This window comes from Bos javanicus, chromosome 6, assembly GCF_032452875.1.
Source record: "Bos javanicus breed banteng chromosome 6, ARS-OSU_banteng_1.0, whole genome shotgun sequence".
NCBI lineage: Eukaryota > Metazoa > Chordata > Mammalia > Artiodactyla > Bovidae > Bos > Bos javanicus.
Window position 1 is genome coordinate 60,316,023 of NC_083873.1, and position 20,249 is coordinate 60,336,271.

General features: G+C 39.3%; 1 protein-coding gene across 15 annotated transcripts in view; it reads right to left on the minus strand.

The window, feature by feature from the left end:
• APBB2 (amyloid beta precursor protein binding family B member 2) overlaps positions 1-20,249 on the minus strand; it is a 382,829-nt gene that overhangs the window by 266,561 nt on the left and 96,019 nt on the right. For 10 of the 15 annotated variants that reach the window (XM_061419979.1, XM_061419972.1, XM_061419965.1 and 7 more), the window contains one exon: positions 5,560-5,665. The exons of the other annotated variants lie outside the window; for them this stretch is intronic. The gene's annotated coding sequence lies outside the window, so the exon portion shown is untranslated. The remainder of the gene's footprint in view (positions 1-5,559; positions 5,666-20,249) is intronic. 15 annotated transcript variants of the gene reach the window in all.

Consider the following 20,249-nt stretch of genomic DNA (forward strand, 5'->3'; position numbering starts at 1 on the left):
AGCTATGTGACGTTAGACAAGTCACTCAACGGTAGTGACCATCAACACAAGGGCTCCACATATTTTTAGAAACTGAGGTCCTCACCTACATGAATGATAGGGTAGTATATTTTTATGGACTCAAAAATATTATTTAAGACAGTTTCATACCTACCATGGCAAAGGAGCATCAAGACAGCTTTACAGTTTCCAAAAGGTACTAGAAGTGTGTTTTAGTCTCAGCTTCCAAACTTAGTCTAGTTTTGGACAGCAAGTCATAAATTAATTTCTAGATAAAATGGCATCAGGAATTTCCTGAAACTTTCGAGATCAATCTAGATATCAAACTATTAAATAAGTAGGTAAATAAATAAATATCACACTAAATCCAATGACCCCCCCCCCTTTTAAGTTACACTTGATATAACTGCAACAGAAGCTTTACATATATAATTTTAAAATACTGAATTTTAGGAGACAAAATATCTTAGAAATTATTCACTTTACCAATGCAAAATTTACTGAGCAAAGAGTTATGAAAAACATACAAAAAACGTGAATGAGACTGGATCCCAGTGCTCAAGACCTTGTGTGTGTGTGTGTGTGTGTGTGTGTGTGCATACACACACTCTCAGTGCTCAGTGGTGTCTGACTCTTTGCAACCCCACGGACTGTAGCCCGCCAGGCTCTTCTGACCATGGAATTTTCCAGGCAAGAATAATAGAGTGGGTTGCCATTTCCTCCTCCAGGGGATCTTCCCGACCCAGGGATCAAACTTACATCTCCTGCTTGGTAGGCAGACTGTTTACCCCTGTGCCACCTGGGAAGTCCCCCTCAAGACTACAGTTTATTAAACATTATGTAATTAACTATACCCAAGTTAAAAACTATAAAAGATAAAATCAGAACATATTATCAGAGAGATTTGAGTAGGGTATTAAGGGAGTTTTGAAACATAGAAAAGATTACTTCTAAGCATAGCATGGTGATTAAGAGCATAAACATGAAAGTCACAGAGAACTGGGCTTTAGTCTTGACCACTCCACTTCCCAGCTATGTGACATTGTGAGTGAACTGAAAGTCGCTCAGTCATGTCCGACTCTTTGCAATCGCAAAGACTATACAGTCCATGGAATTCTCCAGGCCAGAATACTGGAGTGGGTAGCCTTTCCCTTCTACAGGGGATCTTCTCAACCCAGGGATCAAACCCAGGTCTCCCACATTGCAGGCAGATTCTTTACCAGCTGAGCCACAAGGGAAGCTAACTTGTCTAATGTGACATTAGATCCCTGATTCCTTGGGAAATGACTGCCCTTCCTCCACGGGCTCGTAACATTTGTGAGTCTGTCTTCCCTACCAGCTCTCCAGAGTTGGATGGGTCCTGCATGGGCTTTGAAGTTAGATGCATTACAGTTAGAATCCTAAGTCAAACATTTTTTAGCTGTGTGAATGTTGGCAAGTTCCTTTCCCCTGAGTTTCAATAATCTCTACCCCAAGAATTACTGTGACAATCCAGTGACTCAATACTTTGATTTCCACATTCATTCAGACAGTGGAACCAGTCTAAGGGCAGAATATCAGAATTAGTATATTTAATTGTACCATGTGAACTATGAACTATCCTACTAGGAGAAATTACAACTACCTTATATGCATTGTTGTTTTATTGGTGATGTTTAGTTGACAACTCTTTGCAACCCCATGGACTATATAGCCCACTAGACTCCTCTGTCCATGGGGTTCTTCTGGCAAGAACACTGGAGTAGGTTGCCATGTCCTTCTCCAGAGCATCTTCCCAACCCAGGAATTGAACTCATGTCTCCGGAATTGGGAGGCAGACTCTTTACCACTGAGCTATGAAGGAAGCCCCATATATATGCATACTGGTTCCCAACTATTACGTGTTTGTGTGTGTGCGCGCATGCTCATATGTCTATAGATATATATACACATGTTTTTTAAATCACTGTTCTAAATTGATCAATTAAATGCTTGTTGTTTACTAACTTTGTTTCCATTTGCTAATTTAACTTAACAAGTAGTAGCAGATACCAAAAGTTTAGGAAAAAATAATAAAAAAAACTTAAAGATGAGAAAATTCTACTCATGATTTATTTTGGAAGAGATAGATCAATGAATATCATTACTGAATGTTAGTGGTCAAACACCTCATTTAAGAATATCCAGCTGACTGTTCGTCACATAGTACACACTGAATAAATGTAATTTGAATCTGAATTTGAAACTCAAATTAAGTTCTTTGAAAGCAAGAGCATATCTCATTCATCTTTGAACACTGAGCTCTGAACACGGTGCCCAGAACACAGTAGTTGTGCAAAAAATATTGGTTTAATAAATGAACCTAAAACTGAGAAGGCATAAAAGATCTGTAATACATTTCGCATCTCCAACTGATGTGGATTTCAATCTGTTCCAAGAAATTATATCCCAAAGCCTATGAAATGTTCCTTCTGTACCCATCACCTTATCTGAGATATTTAGAACTTCTTGGGAGGGAGAAATAACATAGGTAGAATCCTTTCTTAGGCACAGAAATATTGATGAAGACAGCTAAGCAGGAGGAACATGTCACCCGCGCTCCCGTAATATAACAAAGGGACTAAAGAAGGCACAAAGTTTTACACACAGTGCCTGTCAAATGGTGACATTCACCATTGTGAACACATATCTAGTCCCATAAGCCTCCTATTCAGAACACGTCTGGTTACAGTAAACGCTCTATAGAGATTGTAGAAGGTGAATTCTAGTCTATTATCTGTTTGCAGATGAAAAACTCTCACCATATACTTCACATATTTTTACTCCCTTCTAACTGAAAGCCAGGATCACCTCAAATTAAACAAAAGGCTAAGATCCACTTGTTTCTCTTCCACTAAAAATGATATTGTGGACAAACATTTATTAGCATGGGAATTCATGACTTATTAAGTGGAAAAGGCAAGGTACCAAATAATTCATAGCATATTCTACACTGGCAGTATTAACATAAAAAGAAACACATATATGCATTAAAGACAATAATAAAATAGAAGCTACTTTCTACTTTTTTTAAATAATCCATGCCTAATTTTTCAAAAGTGCATCTAATCTTGTCATAGACTCAAGTTTTCAGAAACCTACTTCAAATAATTTCATACTTGAAACAAGGAAGACTTTGAAAACATGTTTGTGATTAGGAAAAAAATAAAAGCACAGGACAAGTGGGAGTTCAAAGGAAGTATGGTGGTTGTTTAGGGTTCTGAATTTCCCGTAAAACTGTGCATTTACCTCCCCCAAAATAAGTCACTAATTCATTTAAGTACCTCTTATAAGGGCTTCTCAGGTGGTACTAGTGGTAAAGAACCTGCCTACCAATGCAGGAGACTGAAGAGATGTGGGTTTGACCCCAGGGTTGGGAAGATCCCCTGGAGGAGGGCTTGGCAACCCACAACAGTATGCTTGCCTGAAGAATCCCATGGACAGAGGCCTGGCCGGCTACAGTTCATAGAGTCGCACAGAGTCGGACACAACTGAAGCAACTCAGCACGCACGTACAGCTCTCCAAGTGCTATTAGAAACATTCACCCGTGACTTCTGTAAATTTCAGAAGGGACTTGCCTCTATCTCCCCCTGCCCTGCCCTCTCCCTTGTTTACTTCCATACAACTAGTTCTTCACGACTAGATGCGTAGCATCCACATTATAATCACCTTTTTAAACTTTAGAGTCACCTGTGAACATCCTTCGTGCATACAAATTTTCACCTATGACCTCAGTTTTAGTACGCTTCTTCTGCCGTGGTCCCTCTGGTACCACAGGGGCTGTTTTTAGTTTATTATGGTGATCAAAGGTCTTACCAAGGCCTCGCTTCTACAAAATGGAAAAGTAACTTTTACAGCAATGTCACAAAGGGAATATTTTGGTGTAACAGAAGGAAAATATTTCACCAGGGACTATATAAAATTTTAAAGAAATGCTAAATCATTTGAAAGGCAGTCCAAGTAGCTCACTTTCTGGGACTGTTATATTTCCAACCCAAACACCACTGCAAATATTGAGATCCTAAAGCCCAGAGAATTAATCTTTTGCTCTTTTCGTTCCACTTCTGTGAACAGATTGGTGACTTTCAACATAATCCTCTTTCAAATATCCTTCCAGGATGGAATAACAATTAGACCACATAGGATTTCCATTATTTTAAGGTCAATATGTGAATACAAACTAAAAAACTCAGCTATTAATAAACATATTGCTATTATTTTTTAAAAATTCCACTGACTTTTTTTTTTAATACCACAGTATATCACTACTGCCAATATTTCACTATAAACAGAAAAGTGTTTTTGGAGAAAATTTTCAAAGTCCTTGCTTTCAGTGGATTTATATTTTAGCAGAGACTTCATAGCTCTCAGAAAGTGTTTTCGCAGTGTGTGTGTATATTCTGTGGTGTGTATAATATTTTTTCAGTATGACTATCTTACTTAACTTCAAAAGAGTCATAACTTACCTTACTATAATTATTTCCATATAACAAACAATTTTGTTATAAATAAATTTACATGACAAACAACATAACGATAAAATCTGATCTTACTGTTTAATGCTTCTGTGAACCTTCTAGAGTAAGGTTCTTTTATCTTGTTTTGTTTTAGGAATGTTTCAACTATCTCATTTGTACTGTCAGAAATGTAGAGGAGTTAGAATACACAAGAAATACAAAGTTTAGGAAACTATGTAGTGATTTAATGAGCAAACAGCTCCTATTGCCAATGATATTGCTTTTGGAACACACCAGAAAGGAGGTGTGGGTGAGCACGTGTGAGTGTGCATGAGTGTGTGTGTGCTATTTTGTTTACATTCTTAGGGGCCACTCGTATTTCCAAGTAATATCGACAAGAAAGCAGACTGATTTTATTATTTTTAGGGCCCGTTTTACCTTTCTTTTCAAAAAGATCAGGGAATAAGACTGAACTTTATGGCACCAAATAAGTTTTTCTGTCAAGGCCTTCCTACAGGTGTCTCAAACTATCTTCAAGTTTCTCTAAGTTGTAAAATAATAGAACTGATAGGTGCATCAATTCTTCTAAGGCCAAGCTACATGAGGGACTTATTGAACACATGATTTTCAATTTTATTTTCCTTTCCAGACAAGAAAAGAACCAAATGGATTTCATTCTTATCCTAAAGAATTCAGAACCAAAGAGCTTATTTAAAAGTCTAAAATGCCTGAAGCTCAGAAAACTGAACTCAGTTTTCTATCACACCATATTACACTCTTACCTTTAGAATTTATCTTCTGAGCACCTGGTAAAAGATTTTATCACAACCTTGAGGACTCAGCTTATGAAATCCCAAAGAAATGGCACAATGCAGAAAGTCATCCTAATATCTTGGAAGGTTTTCTTTTTTTTTTTTTTTTTAAGGTTCCTGAGTCCCTTTCCACGTTTCAAGCCCATAAGCGCATATAAAACTTATAAAGCCAGGAAAGAAAGGAAGTAGAAAAGTGACAGACACACATTATTAACTTTCTGAGACAAATTAAACAGAATTTTTTTTTAAAGCAAGTTAGAAAAACACTTACTTTTCCCAGGTCTTTGGTACAAAGCTCAGAAGGCAAGTTCCCTTTTCCCACAAAGTCCTGTTAATTACTAGCAATGACTCAGTGAGGTCAGGCAGCCCAAATATATCTAGAAATTGTGTAGAGACAAAAAGTTAACAAAGTCAGATTAGAAATTAAAAATCAAAATACCACATTGCTATTCAGAGTCTCTATGCATAATTAAAATACAGATTTCACTGGAATATCTAAATGATGAACTGTGATATCTACTTTTCTTTCAGAACAACACTAACGAGACTTGCTAAATCTAGATGGTGTTTTGACTTGTCACCTTATTAAAGTTACTGAAGCAGGAACCAGCAAGGCATCTTGGCAACCATTCACGGTAAAAATGTCCTTCTCAGGGAGTCATAAAAAGCAACTGAGGGAGGATCTGGACTTCTAATTATACTGCAACTTGGGAGGGAAGGTCTTCTGAAATCACACTTGCCTGCCCCACCTTCCAAAGATGAGCTCATCTTACAAACACAGAAGCGGGTTGTAAATAGACGTGAACAATAACAACTTAAATTCATCAGCAACTTATAAATGCCCGTCAGGTGTACCCACTTAAGCGCACTTCACTTTTGCATGTGGGAATGAGAAGAGTCTTGTTAACTTTTTTCTAATGAAACAGAAAATCTGAAAATTCTGTGTGATGATGCTCTCACTTAAAACATCAGTTACTTCCTCTCACAATCTTGCAAATGAATACATAGGTAGTAACTCATTCATAAGATAAACGAGTTTCACTAGGTATAACAGACGCCACAGGTAAATCATAATTTGAAGTCTAAACCTGTCAGGCTCTCCCGCAGTGACAGGGCTGCACACAAGATGTTATTCTAAGTGTGATAAACTTGTTTAAAAGCCATGAGAGATTGAGAAATAGGTCCATTAGGAGGAGGCAGAAAGTACTGTCACCACAGGCAGTCAGAAACCCACAAACATCAATGGGCATCATTTATTATTACTGTCACTGTTACGCTTTAGAGTACTGTTACTGTTCTGCTGTTACTGTTACATTACACAGTGTGGACTCTTAAGCCAAGTTTTTCTGTTTTTACACGAATATCCCTGAGACATCAGTGCAGTACCACATGGTACACTCTGTTCTCCTCTAACTCTCGTGTCTGATATCACAGGGAACAACCTGAGCATAACTCGGATTTCACATTTGTTTAGGCACGATTTCACACTGCAAGAAACACAGGGTAACAGCAGAAGACTGCACGGGGAGGAACCCCGCTGCCTAAGGTTACACAGAATGCACAGAGCCACACCTCGAATACCTGCCAGCGATCTCAGTTCCCCACAAGGGTGCCAAGCCACGGTCCTCCACACCGGGTGTCCCAACTTTGCTTCTGATTTCAGGTTACCCCCACTGCCATCACCTCACAATGGCTCACAAGCTGTAACCCTTCCAGGGCCTCAGTCCACAGGAAGTGTCAGGGTTTTCTCAAGGTAAAGTGCTGTATTATACTTTTATCTATTTATTTCTTAACCCAACACATATGTGTAAAATTGTGCTCTGATTTTTATCCAGTTTCCATTCTATTTTTTTTTTAACATGTCACTGAGAAAGGTTTTTGAGTGTATGTCCCTAATCCCACTATCCCTTAAGCACTGGTTGGGCGGTGGGGGCAGAGCAGCGAGGCAGTGTGTTACGATTCTGCATAGCGTGGCGGTTTTTAGAAACACATGTATTGCACTTTAGCAGAACCGACTGTATAATAACCACTGTTTATAAGGCTGCTTGTGATTTAAATCAGAGGAGTTAAATTATGATTTTCATATATTTTCATTATGTTTAAGACAATAGCAATATATGTCATGTGTGTGTGTTAGTCGCTCAGTCGTGTCTGACTCTTTGCAACCCCATGGACTGTAGCCCACCAGGCTCCTTTGTCCATGGGATTCTCCAGGTAAGACTACTGGAGTGGGTTGCCATTTCCTTCTCCAAATATATGTCATACAATTTTAGAAAGACTCTCACTCACATTTTAGGTTTTACAGTAACCTAGTATGAACACTTTTAAGGGTGTTTCAGTTACGTGAAAAATTTATTAATTAGAAGTTCCCTGATGGTCTTGTTAATAAATAACGTGTTACTGTACCATTCTGGAGAGACCAACATGATGGTTTTATAAAGACAGATTCTTGCAGAGGAGGACTTATCTGGAATTGCGAGAGAGGACAAACTGAATTACTTGTCATTCCTTGAAACGAATACATCTTTAAAAGATTGAATTTATCCTTTAAAAAAGTCCAAGATGTACATAAAAGATATGTACAAAAAGTTTTCCATTACAATAACATATTAAGCAATTTTAAAACAAATGTTTGGCAACGGATAAACAGTTTTTTTAAATATGTAAGATACTTAACAAAATGAGAAAATGTTTCTAAGCAGTGTTCACTGGGGAGTGCTGGCTATAGGATGGATGATACGTTCAATGTGATCCCAATTTTTTAAAAGTATCTATATCTAGAAAAAAAGACTGAAAACAAGTCAATATTTGAAAAGTTGCTAATTAAAGATAACAAAAATAGAGTAGAATAATTTTTACTTTCTTTGCATTTTTCTGTGGTATCCAAATTTTCCACAATAATCATGTCTACTTTTATAGTTAGAAATAACAATATGCTATATAAAAATAGGACGAAGGCATCTGGTGGGAAATAACTCTTTTTATCCCACTTTAATTTCAAATGTGAATCCAGCCAGTAAAATGAACACCAGCCCAAGAACAAGGACACCAGATGCTACTTCCATAAGCATTAACAGTCACAGAAAGTAATTTCTATCTCATAATTCAAAGGCAAATACAGTCCCAAAAGAGATGTTCAAAGTATATGGATCAGTTATAAAAGCCAAAATATAATTTGCTTTTACTGGCTAAAACAGTTATAGATTTAGTAAAATCCAGATTAAGGAAGATTTTTAATTACATACAAGCTGTCTTAATGTCCGAAAGAAATTTAGTTATGGATGAAGAAACTGTGCCCTGGATATAACTCCTTTCAAACAAGATCAAGATTAAAGAAATACAAGAAGCAATGGCTTTGGTTATGGGGATGAATGCCTCACTAAGGGGAGTTTTCAACAGAAAGTAAGAAAAGAGAGCTGGATCTTTATGACCTCCGAAAGAAGTCAGCTATATTACAATTTTCCCGATAACCATAAAACTGGGCTTTGAAAATGACTCATTTGCCAAAAATGGTGATTCCTTAGTCATCAGTCTGCTTAGTTTAATCCCGTGCACTGAAATCCCATAAGACCTGAATGGAGAAAGTACTCAGGAGTCAAGGGCTAATGTGGGGCAATTTGGCCACCACACACTTGAGTTCACTTACTTATGCTGGCCAGCAGCACATTTAAACGATGTGCCCCTTTTCATTTTCAGTGTAACCTTGCTAGCTTATCAAATACCAAGTAACCATTTGGTGTAGAGTAATTGCTTTAGTACCACTCTCCATTCTCAAGAATGCACTGAGGGTTAAAAATCAGGGGCGGGAGGGGTGCTGTTTCACAAAATTACAAAGCATCTGTAACATGTAATGTATACATCTGAATAATAACCATTGTCCTATTGTACATAGATGTACTAGTCTGTTCTTTTTTTTAACTTCCAAAAATGTTGACTTCAATGAAAAACAAACAAAAACAAAACCCTTCTGTTTCAAATTTGCTTTTGTATTTTTAAGCATTTTCGAAAGTTCTCCATCATATGGAAACAATTAACTCCTGGCTTCATGTTTTGTTTTGTTTCATAGAAAAGGCAAATTGAACATTTTAATTACGCTATCTACAAAGAGAGATCACAGAGGTGATACTGAGTTCCAGAAAAATCAGTCGGTTCAAATTCAAGAGCAAAGGCTTCATTTTATTAAATGCATGTTGATTACTTTAGAAAATAACTTAGAAATTCTTGGCTTCTATGTTTTATAAGTTGCTGCCTAAAATGCTGCACATATGTGCCTTTAATAATTTGCAACCAAATATTATAATCAACAAGTAAATTCAAATATTGTTTTCAATTAGGAGTGTTGAAAATAAAAACTATGAGTTTTAATCTTTACAAGAAGACATGCTAAAATATGCATTTACCTATACACACCTCACACTAAGGGATTCTCAGTATGGAAACCATATTTCTTAAACTGCTCTAAGAATTAGCATACATGTAGCTCAGGGGGATACACTCTCTCAGCATAACTGGATATAAAAAAGGGCAACCAATTTTCAGAGTCTACCTGGAAAATAAGCAGAAATTATTTTCTCAGGCTCTCTCGTCACTCCCTGGGCAGAATTCCAACATAATCTAAATTGGTCTTGGCACCATCTCACTCCCCCTTTTGCATCACTGAGCCACCTCTGGTCCAAAGCCCAGTGACCTTCAATATCCATGGCCTCTTCCTTTCACTGGTTCTTCCCTTCCAACTTCTAGACTCCTGATGACTCCATGTGAATATTTCAGCAAAGCTGGGCATTAAGGAAGTTTAAACAAATGATTCATGAATTTTAACTTTCTCTGGATTATATGCATTTTTAGAGAAAAGCTTGAATACCCAGATCCTGCCTTTCTCAACACTGTAACTCACTGGAGAAATAGTTGAATCCAGGCCTGGAGGGTAAGGAAAGTACAATATAAACCTAGAACCTCTCACTATGCCAGAAAGCAAGAAGTGCTCAAATATTAATGCAGACATGACACAGGACAAAGAAGCTGCCTGAAAGGGGCTCCCACTAGGCCCATGTGGTACAGTCTGAACAAGGAAAAGAATGATATGAATAAACTGTAACACATTCAACTTAAAAAAAGGAACCATAAATCCACAGATCTTCATGCAAAGGAGGATACTGGAATGCTCTTTACAAAGACAGCCAGCTAACAAACACCAAAGGAACAGCAGAAACAGAAAATCCCATTTTGCAACCACTGACGCAATGATTGATTCAGTTGAGGCTCATTAATAGACAACGAAGACCATTAGGGGAAGGGCTGCTGTGGAACAGGATACTCACACAGTCTCAAAGTATCACCCTTCGGATTACTTATCACTTACCTAGGGGAAAAGGTATCCTTATAATGGAGAGCTCTGGCAGACCACCTTACCCAAGCGATGGCTGGTATAGTCAATCAGAGGGTAACTGGACGCCACATGTCTCCACTATGTGATGTGTCTGTCAAAATGCTTAATCTGTATCTTACCATAAATTAACAATCAAGTCCAGATTGCAGTACTTTCTATAAGAAAATTATCTTGGAATTTTCCAAGATATCAGTGCCACGAATGACAAAAACAAATGAAAACAGGGTGACTGTTCTGGATGAAAGGAAAAGAAACGAAATGAATGATTGTTGGTAAACTTTGGATGAGGAGAAGGGTTATAAAAGACATTACTGGAATAACTGGGGAAATCTGAATCGGTATTACGGGCTGTGTGGGAAAACACTCTTGTGCTTGTGAAATAACATGTGAAGTAATTGGGGTACAGGGTCAAGCATGACCTCTATAATTAATTAAATAGTTCAGCAAAAGTATTTTTAAAGTATATGTATTCAGAGACAGAAAGAAATAAGACAGAAAACAAATTTGGCAAAATGTAAGCATTTATATGGCAGGCTATAACCTATAAAAGCCAGTAAGAGCCGAAGAATTGATGCTTTTGAACTGTGGTGTTGGAGAAGACTCTTGGGAGTCCCTTGGACTGCAAGAAGATCCAACCAGTCCATTCTGAAGGAGATCAGCCCTGGGATTTCTTTGGAAGGAATGATGCTCAAGCTGAAACTCCAGTACTTTGGCCACCTCATGCGATGAGCTGACTCAGTGGAAAATACTCTGATGCTGGCAGGGATTGGGGGCAGGAGGAGAAGGGGATAACAGAGGATGAGATGGCTGGATGGCATCACTGACTCGATGGACGTGAGTCTGAGTGAACTCCAGGAGTTGGTGATGGACAGGGAGGCCTGGCGTGCTGCAATTCATGGGGTCGCAAAGAGTTAGACACGACTGAGCGACTGATCTGATCTGATCTGATGGTCACTTATAGGTTAGGTCTACTCCATATAAAAAGAAATAATACAGGAGCTTATGGTTGAAACTGACACAAAAAGATTAATTTTTCTAACACAAAAATTACAGCATTTAGTCTATACCAAAAAAACACAAACTTTCTCCAATTCAGTTTTCTTCTGTAGCAGTTAATAGTCATTATGTGGAAGGAAGAAGATTTAGAAAGAGAAGAAACCTAAGGAAGAGGATGACAACGGATAAAAATTAGGCACAGTTCAGTTCTTATCCACACCTCTTCCTTTGAAGAAGAGGTTAAGTTCCAAGGTTTAAAAAATTATGCCTTGTTTTCCATCCTGATGACCCTGGGTAGATGTAAACCTTTCCAATGAGTGAGAAAGAGTCCCACTGCAAGATGGAAACTAACTAAACACCAGAACCAGGGAAGCTGAGCATTTCATGTCACGCTCAGCCCTGGCCAAGCCTAGAACAGAGGGCCATGCATCTGAGTAACCATCCGTCTGAGCACACTAGCATCCCAGCTTGCCACTTGTAGCACCTCCTCAAACTGAATGTGTTGGAAACAGTGTTCTCCGCCACCAAACCCGACCCTGTGTTTTCATCACCTTTCTTCGTAGTCTGTTGTTGTTCAGTCACTAAGTCGTGTCCCACTCTTTGCGACCCCAAGGGCTGTAGCCTGCTAGGCTCCTCTGCCCATGGGATTTTCCAGGCCAGAATACTGGAGTGGGCTGCCGTTTCCTTCTCCACTTTTTGGTCCATCCAGTCTCAAAAGCGCAGTTTCATCTTTTACTTCAGTTCCCACCTGCCCTGTCTTCCTCGTTCACATACTCAGGGCCATATTAGCCACGAGGCCTCTCGCGGTCCAGGCAGAAACAGCTTCTCTTTTCTCTGTTTCTCCTCAGTATTTTTATCTATGGCACTTACTTGGCACTTTTACAATATTTTTGCCACACAGAACCGATTCTGCACTCACTGTAGGTAAGAGCTTTATTATGTCACCTCATTTAAAAAAAAAAAAAAACACTGCAATTCTGTGAAGTACTTTATTATTTTGCTATTTACAGCATGGATAGTCAGGTGAAGTAACTTGTATGAGGTCACAAAGTTGATCTACCCTAATACCAAGGTGCTTCAGGTTTTATTTATAATTTTAAACCCTGTCCCCTGTCCTTAAATCAAGCACAGACTCCTTCAAGAAAGGGATCATTTTATCTGGCTCTGCGTTCTCTCCAGAGTCTAGCAACACTCATAACTCATGTTCACGGAATTATATTTCAAGACTCAGCTCAGAAACCATTTTTCTTTCTGACTTCCAGCCTCCTCTTGTGCCCCTCCTCCTTGCCCTCCAAACGCTTCTACTGCAGTGTAGGCACGCCCTAACTGTGGCGTTTGTGCCCCGAAACACAGTAGGCACTTAATGAATGTTCACCAAATGAAATGTTTATGCATGAGACAGCTGGGTTCCTTATCAAGGCTGCTATGTCTCGCTAGAAAATTGATCTCCACTTTTATCATTATCACATACTGAGGAAATTATTTTAAGAGAGAGTGACAGTGGGAAAATGGAGATAAACAGTCTTGGTCTTCGGGTCCTACTCACTTCATCTGCTGTCCCAGGTACACTGTGTTCTGGAGAAGTGCTTCTGAATTTTAACATATATAAAATATCACTCAATACAAATTACAACTCAGTATATCATAGGGCTTCCCAGGTGGCACTAGTGGTAAAGAACCCGCCTGCCACTGCAGGAGACGTAAGAGATGGAGGTTTGATCCCTAGGTTGGGAAGATCCCCAGGAGGAGGGCACAGCAGCCCACTCCTGTATTATTGCCTGAGGAATCCCATGGACAGAGGAGCCTGGTGGGCTTCAGTCCGTGTAGACCAACACAGAGTTGGTCACGACTACTTTGGCCACCTCATGCGAAGAGTTGACTCATTGAAAAAGACTCTGATGCTGGGAGGGATTGGGGACAAGAGGAGAAGGGGACGACAGAGGATGAGATGGCTGGATGGCATCACTGACTCGATGGACGTGAGTCTGAGTGAACTCTGGGAGTTGGTGATGGACAGGGAGGCCTGGTGTGCTGCGATTCATGGGGTCACAAAGAGTTGGACACGACTGATTTGATCTGATCTGATCTGAAGCGACTTAGCATGCACACAGCATGTTGTAGTACAGTTTGAAATTCTGTATTTCTTTTTTGGGGGTGGGGGGGAGGATAAAGGATGCAAACAAGAGGCTAACCAAGATTCTGTATTTCTAACAAGCTCCCAAGAGATGTCTGTGCTGCTGATCTATGGACCACACTTTTGAGGAGCAAAAGTCCTAGACTGTAATAGTGAAGCTGTTCCCATTTCTCTTAAAAGAGAAATAGCATGTAGGCTAAATGACCAGACATGAATTCACAGTGTTAATGCTAGTTATCTCTGGGTTTCTTCTTTCCACTTTTCTATAATTTCCAAGTATTCTATAATGACTCTTGCTGATGGAAATAAAAATTTTAAATTCTATATATACACACGCATAAAAAACTCTCCATTTGGACACTTCTACTCTGCTCGACTACATCTTTGTTTAAGCAACAAATATACTTAAAAGGACCAGACTTGGGAAATAACAAGATGGTGAATTTAGCAATTCTCTGTCTGCTCATTTTAACATGTAGATTAGCATAAAATAGTAATTACCCTTAACAAGCAGTCACCACCACAAGCATTGTTTTTCTCAGGTTCCTTTCCCTTACAAGAAAGAGAAAGAATTCATTCAGGTAGAAGACAATAAAAGGCACACCAAATTAAGGACAGGAGAAAAACCAAGCAGGCGCTACACTGAACCTCGTCCAAGTGGGTCAACAGAGCCTCATGAAGTTGAAACGAAGGCGGAAACGCATTCTCCCAGCAGAAGCAGGGTGGGCTGGGTTCCCCGACAAGGCTAAGTGGAATAAATTAGAGCGGCACTATCCAGGCACCTGCAAGTGAGGTGGAAAGAAATGATCCTCAGAGGAGCTCCCTTCCAAAGTGTAACAAGGGGAGATCATTAGGAAAAGGCAATTAGAGGCTGCATCTTTGCAGGAAAGCACTCCCCAAATACCTGACTCCTTCTCTTCCATGGAGTTCCAAAGGATGCCAGGTTTAGTCTATCAGCTGTAGAAGTCGCAGCCCTGGCAGGCAGGCCCCTCATAACCACTCCGTACCTGCAGCTATTCCAGACACTTGCCCAGGCCCTAGGTGTCTGTGAAGTGACAGAAACAAAGGAGGCGTCCAAGTACCGCTCCTCTGGAACCAGTGTTCCTGGTTAAAGCAGGATGGACAAGGTTCTGCATTCTCTGTTTTTCAACCCACAGTTCTAAAAGACCTTTTTCTGTAAAGAAATATTGTGAAATTCACTGTGAAATTACCTGAAAGGACGGGAACTTAGTGCCTGGAAGGCTTATATATACACTAGGACTGAACCACTTCTGTTTGTCTATTAAGAATGTGGTTTCATATCTGTAAAGTTTAGACACGCTAGACATTCAGCTCAACTGAAAACAGTGAGTCACTGTTTCTTTGCTGAATCCTGTGAGTCTAGAGCTGGACCACTCAAGGCAAATAAACATATGCTGAGGTTTCTAAAAATGTGATCATGTGAGATTTCAAAAGTAATGTCAAAGTCATCGTCTTGATGGGAGGAAAAAAAATCTGAAATCTACTTGGACTTCCTTACACTTCTTTTATTGAAATTCAAATTGTTTTTATTTTGAATTACAGGAATTGTAGATGGCAAGGGAGAAAGCACCATAATCTTCTTACTGATCCAAAGCCTACAAGTCCTAATATCTTAGTTGGAATTTTAGATTTAAAGAGACTTAGGAAGCATGACAAATAAAATGCAATATGTGGTCTTTAGCTTCTATTCTGGTTTTTAAAAATGTTTTTAATGCTAAAGACTTAGAAGACTAAGTCTTTGGGAAGTTTGACTATGGATTGATAATAAATGACATTTGGGTATTATTATTTATTTTGCTGGTCATCATAATAGTACTGCCTTTATGTAAGGTAGCATCTGTATTTTTTGGAAATGCATGCTAAAGTATTTAGGGGTAAAATGCCATGAATTCTAAAATTTATTTTTAAGTGGTTCAGCAAAAAATAATATATGTAAATTAAGACACATGAAGTAAATAGGAAAAATGTTAATAATCACTGAAATTAGATAGGGGTTCAATGGGTGTTCATTGCAGTATTTTTTACACTGTTTTTCTATTTGAAAATTTTTAGAAGTTTAAATTTATATCAAAAACACATATGGCCCTAATAGTTTTATCTACCCTGTCTTGCCATATTAGACCACAGTCTTTTCTCCAGAAGACCTCTCTCACATCTTCCACCTCTGTAACTTTGCGTATTACATGCTCTCAATTTTCTCCCTCTAGTCACTTTGCCTCTGGGGAAGGCTAATTTATTCTTTCAGGTCAATCTCAAATGCTACCTCCTCTTTCCTAACCTCTGCCCAACTTGATGCATCTCCCCTTTTCTGACTGCCTATGACACTTTGTACCTCTCATCACACTTATCGCATTCCATCCTGCAAGATAAACACTGACTCTGACCTTTACTGAGTGCTTCCCACACGTGAGGCTGTGGTCACATGACCTCACGTGCATTCTTTCCTCTCTTCGTTTCTTTCCTACCCCACTGAGGTAGGAATTGTCATTATTCTCTTTCCACAGGTGAGAAAAGAGATATGAGAGGCTGGGTGACTTATTCACAGGGTTAGTAAGCAGCAGTGCCAGGCTTCATTCAAACACAGCCCATTTGCATTCAAACTCTTAAGCATTCGTGTGCATGTCATCAGCAACGTGGCCTGATCCTTCCCTAATAACAATTTAAGGGCAGGTAGAGCATATTATTTATTTATTCACTCAACCAATAATCATTGAAAAGCCACTATTATTCAGAGACATCTGGCCTATGCGACGGGGTAAAGTTGTGAACATCAACCTTTTAACAATAAGCAAACTAAAATAGACTGGAATGGGTGAATTTAACTCAGATGACCATTATATCTACTGTGGGCAAGAATCCCTTAGAAGAAATGAAGTAGCCATCATAGTCAACAAAAGAGTCCAAAATGCAGTACTTGGATGCAATCTCAAAAACGACAGAATGATCTCTGTTCATTTCCAGGGCAAACCATTCAATATCACAGTAATCCAAGTCTATGCCCTGACCAGTAATGCTTAAGAAGCTGAAATTGAATGGTTCTATGAAGACGTACAAGACCTTCTAGAACACACACCCAAAAAAGATGTCCTTTTGAGGGGACTGCAATGCAAAAGCAGGAAGTCAAGAAACACCTGGAGAAACAGGCAAACTTGGCTTTGGAGTACAGAATGAAGCAGGACAAAGGCTAATAGAGTTTTGCCAAGAGAACAGACTGGTCATAGCAAACACCCTCTTCCAACAATACAAGAGAAGACTCTACACATGGACATCACCAGATGGTCAATACCAAAATCAGATTGATTATATTCTTTGCAGCAAAAGATGAGAAGCTCTATTCAGTCAGCAAAAACAAGACTGGGAGCTGACTGTGGCTCACATCACGAACTCCTTATTGCCAAATGTAGATTTCAATTGAAGACAGTAGGGAAAACCACTAGACCATTCAGATATGACCTAAATCAAATCTCTTATGATAATACAGTGGAAGTGACAAACAGATTCAAGGGGTTAGATCTGATAGACAGAGTGCCTGAGAACTATGGATGGAGGTTCGTGACACTGTACAGGAGGAAGTGATCAAGACCATCCCCAAGAAAAAGAAATGCAAAAAGGCAAAATGGTTGTCTGAGGAGGCCTTACAGATAGCTGTGAAAAGAAGAGAAGGGAAAGGCAAAGGAGAAAAGGAAAGATATATCCATTTGAATGCAGAGTCCCAAGGAATAGCGAGGAGAATAAGAAAGCCTTCCTCAGCGATCAATGCAAACAAATAGAGGAAAACAATAGAATGGGAAAGACTAGAGATCTCTTCAAGAAAATTAGAGATACCAAGGGAATATTCCATGCAAAGATGGGCACAAAAAAGGACAGAAATGGTATGGACCTAACAGACGCAGAAGATATTACGAAGAGGTGGCAAGAATACACAGAAGAAGTGTACAAAAAAGATCTTCACAACCCAGATAATCACGATGGTGTGATCACTGACCTAGAGCCAGACATCCTGGAATGTGAAGTCAAGTGGGCCTTAGGAAGCATCACTATGAACTAAGCCAGTGGAGGTGATGGAATTCCTGTTGAACTATTTCAAATCCTAAAGGATGATGTTATGAAAGTGCTGCACTCAATATGGGTGGTAAAGATACCATCACCAGGGACTTCCCTGGCTGGTTAAGACTCCGCCTTCCACTGCAGGGGGCGCAGGTTCCATCCCTGGTCAAGGAACTAAGATCCGATACATCATATGGTGCAGTCAAAAAAAGTGGCACCATTTTATAAATGAGGAAAATTGACGCTTACAGTTGAAGTGAGAATTCATTCAAAGACACCACTGCGTGACTTTGTTCCACTGGGATTCTCCATGGCCTGGCTCAAAGCCAACTGTACTACTGCTCTCTTCAGTCAGAAAGCCAGGGCCCCTCGCTGAACTTGTCCACAGTGCTGGCCTCATCTCTGGAGGCAGTCTTTCTGTGCAGGCCACGTCTGTTCATGCATCCAATCTCCTGAGGAGAATTACATAAACTGACTCAGGACTAGGGCCCTGCCTCACTCACCCATCACCTGCCCTGTGTTGACACAATGCCTCCCACTCTGGGTGCTCCCTAGGCCCAGTGGCCCATGACCACATAAATGATCCTGAGTTGCAAAGCTTATCCATGAGCAAAAGCCATGGAACAAAAACATACCCTGTTCTGGTGCTTGAAAACTAAAAGTTCAAGACAACTATTTTTCATTGACCTTAAATAAATTAAGTTTTACAACATGGCTGATAACCATAAATAGAAAAGAGAGGGTGTTGTTTTCCCCATGAGTCCTCAGCTAGGCCTCCAAGTGGGGGCTATGAACATTCAGGGAATGTGCCACAGGTCTTGGTTTCCATCCAGATTCCAGAAAAAGAGCAGAGGAAAATGAGTTTTACCAGCAATATAGTTTGAGTTCCTCCTCCAGGAACCACCCTCTACAAAATAACACCTAAAACGGGCTTGTGCGCATTCTTCTTTCTATAGCTTTGTTGGCCAAATTGACCATTCTGTTATTAGAACCTTGGATCCTGTAAGTTGAATGAAAAGTCAAATATTTTTAAAATATTATATCATTAAAAAAAGACTCTTCTTTGCTCCCCTGGTACATAATATAAAGGTTCTGACTTTGCACAGAAAGGGACTGATTCAGAGTTAACTGTTCCTGCCTTGAAAGGAAACCAAAGGCTTCCAGTGCCCCAGGATATCACAGAAGTTGCTGAAAGAAGCAGTTTACTGAATAGTACTTCTGTGTCTTCAAAGTTTTAATATCTAACAGTGGAAAACTAAAACCATTTGGATCAAAGAGGCTAAAAAAAAAAAAAATTCAATGCTTCCTTTGTTTGTTTTTAACCAGAATAACCAAAACTGAATATAGTTCACCAAAGTATTAAATTTCTGTCTCACTGTAATTTTCCTTCTGTGTCCAACTATACAAGAGACTTTTAAAAAAACTAATAAAATGTTCAATCTTACCATCAATAATAATATGCTTTGAATTGTTCAGAAATGAAAGATAGGATTGTGGGTCTCTCCAAACCCTTTCTTGTGTGTCCAATGGCATATATTATAGGCTTGCTCTTCTGCATTCATGAGAAAAGTGACCAGGGAATACCAGAGGGAACTAAGGGAGGTGTGTGTGTGTGTGCATGCCAAGCACTGAGCCACAACATATCTGTGGGTGGAGTTAGAGTAGAGGAAGGCAAGCAACAAAGCTGGCACTCTTAAAAAGTGTCATAGGTGTCTCCTAAGATCTAAAATTCGACTTGCCCCTCCACTTTTCCACTCTGTTCTTTGCTCCAGAAAGCTGACAACATGCTTCCTCAAAGCAATACTGATGAAAAAGAACAAAGCTGAAAGCATAATCCTCCCAGACTTTAGACTATATTACAAAGCTACAGTAATCAGAACAGCAGAGTACTGGCATAAAAACAGACACCAGGATAAATGAAACAGAATAGTGAGCCCAGAAATAAACCTCACCCCTGCAGCCCCTGTTCTACTCTCTGAGTCTAATTTTCTATTTTTGATTCCACATTTATGTGATACCATAGAGTATTTGTCTTTCTTTGTCTGACTTATTTTACTTAGCATAATACCCTCAAGGTCCATCCAGATTGTCACAAATGGTAGGATTTCCGTCTTACTCGAGGCTGAATACTCCTCCACAGTGTGTATGTATATGTGTGTACGTGTATACGCATGTATACGTGTATATGTGTATATATGTGTAGTCCATGTAAAATATCTTCTCATCTTTAGCTATTCATCTGTTGATGTACATTTAGGTTATTCCATATCTTGGCTATTGTGAATAATACTGCAATGAACATGGGAATGTAGAAATCTCTTCAAGGCCCTGTTTCAATTTCCTTGGGATATATACCTAGAAGTGGGATTGCTGGATC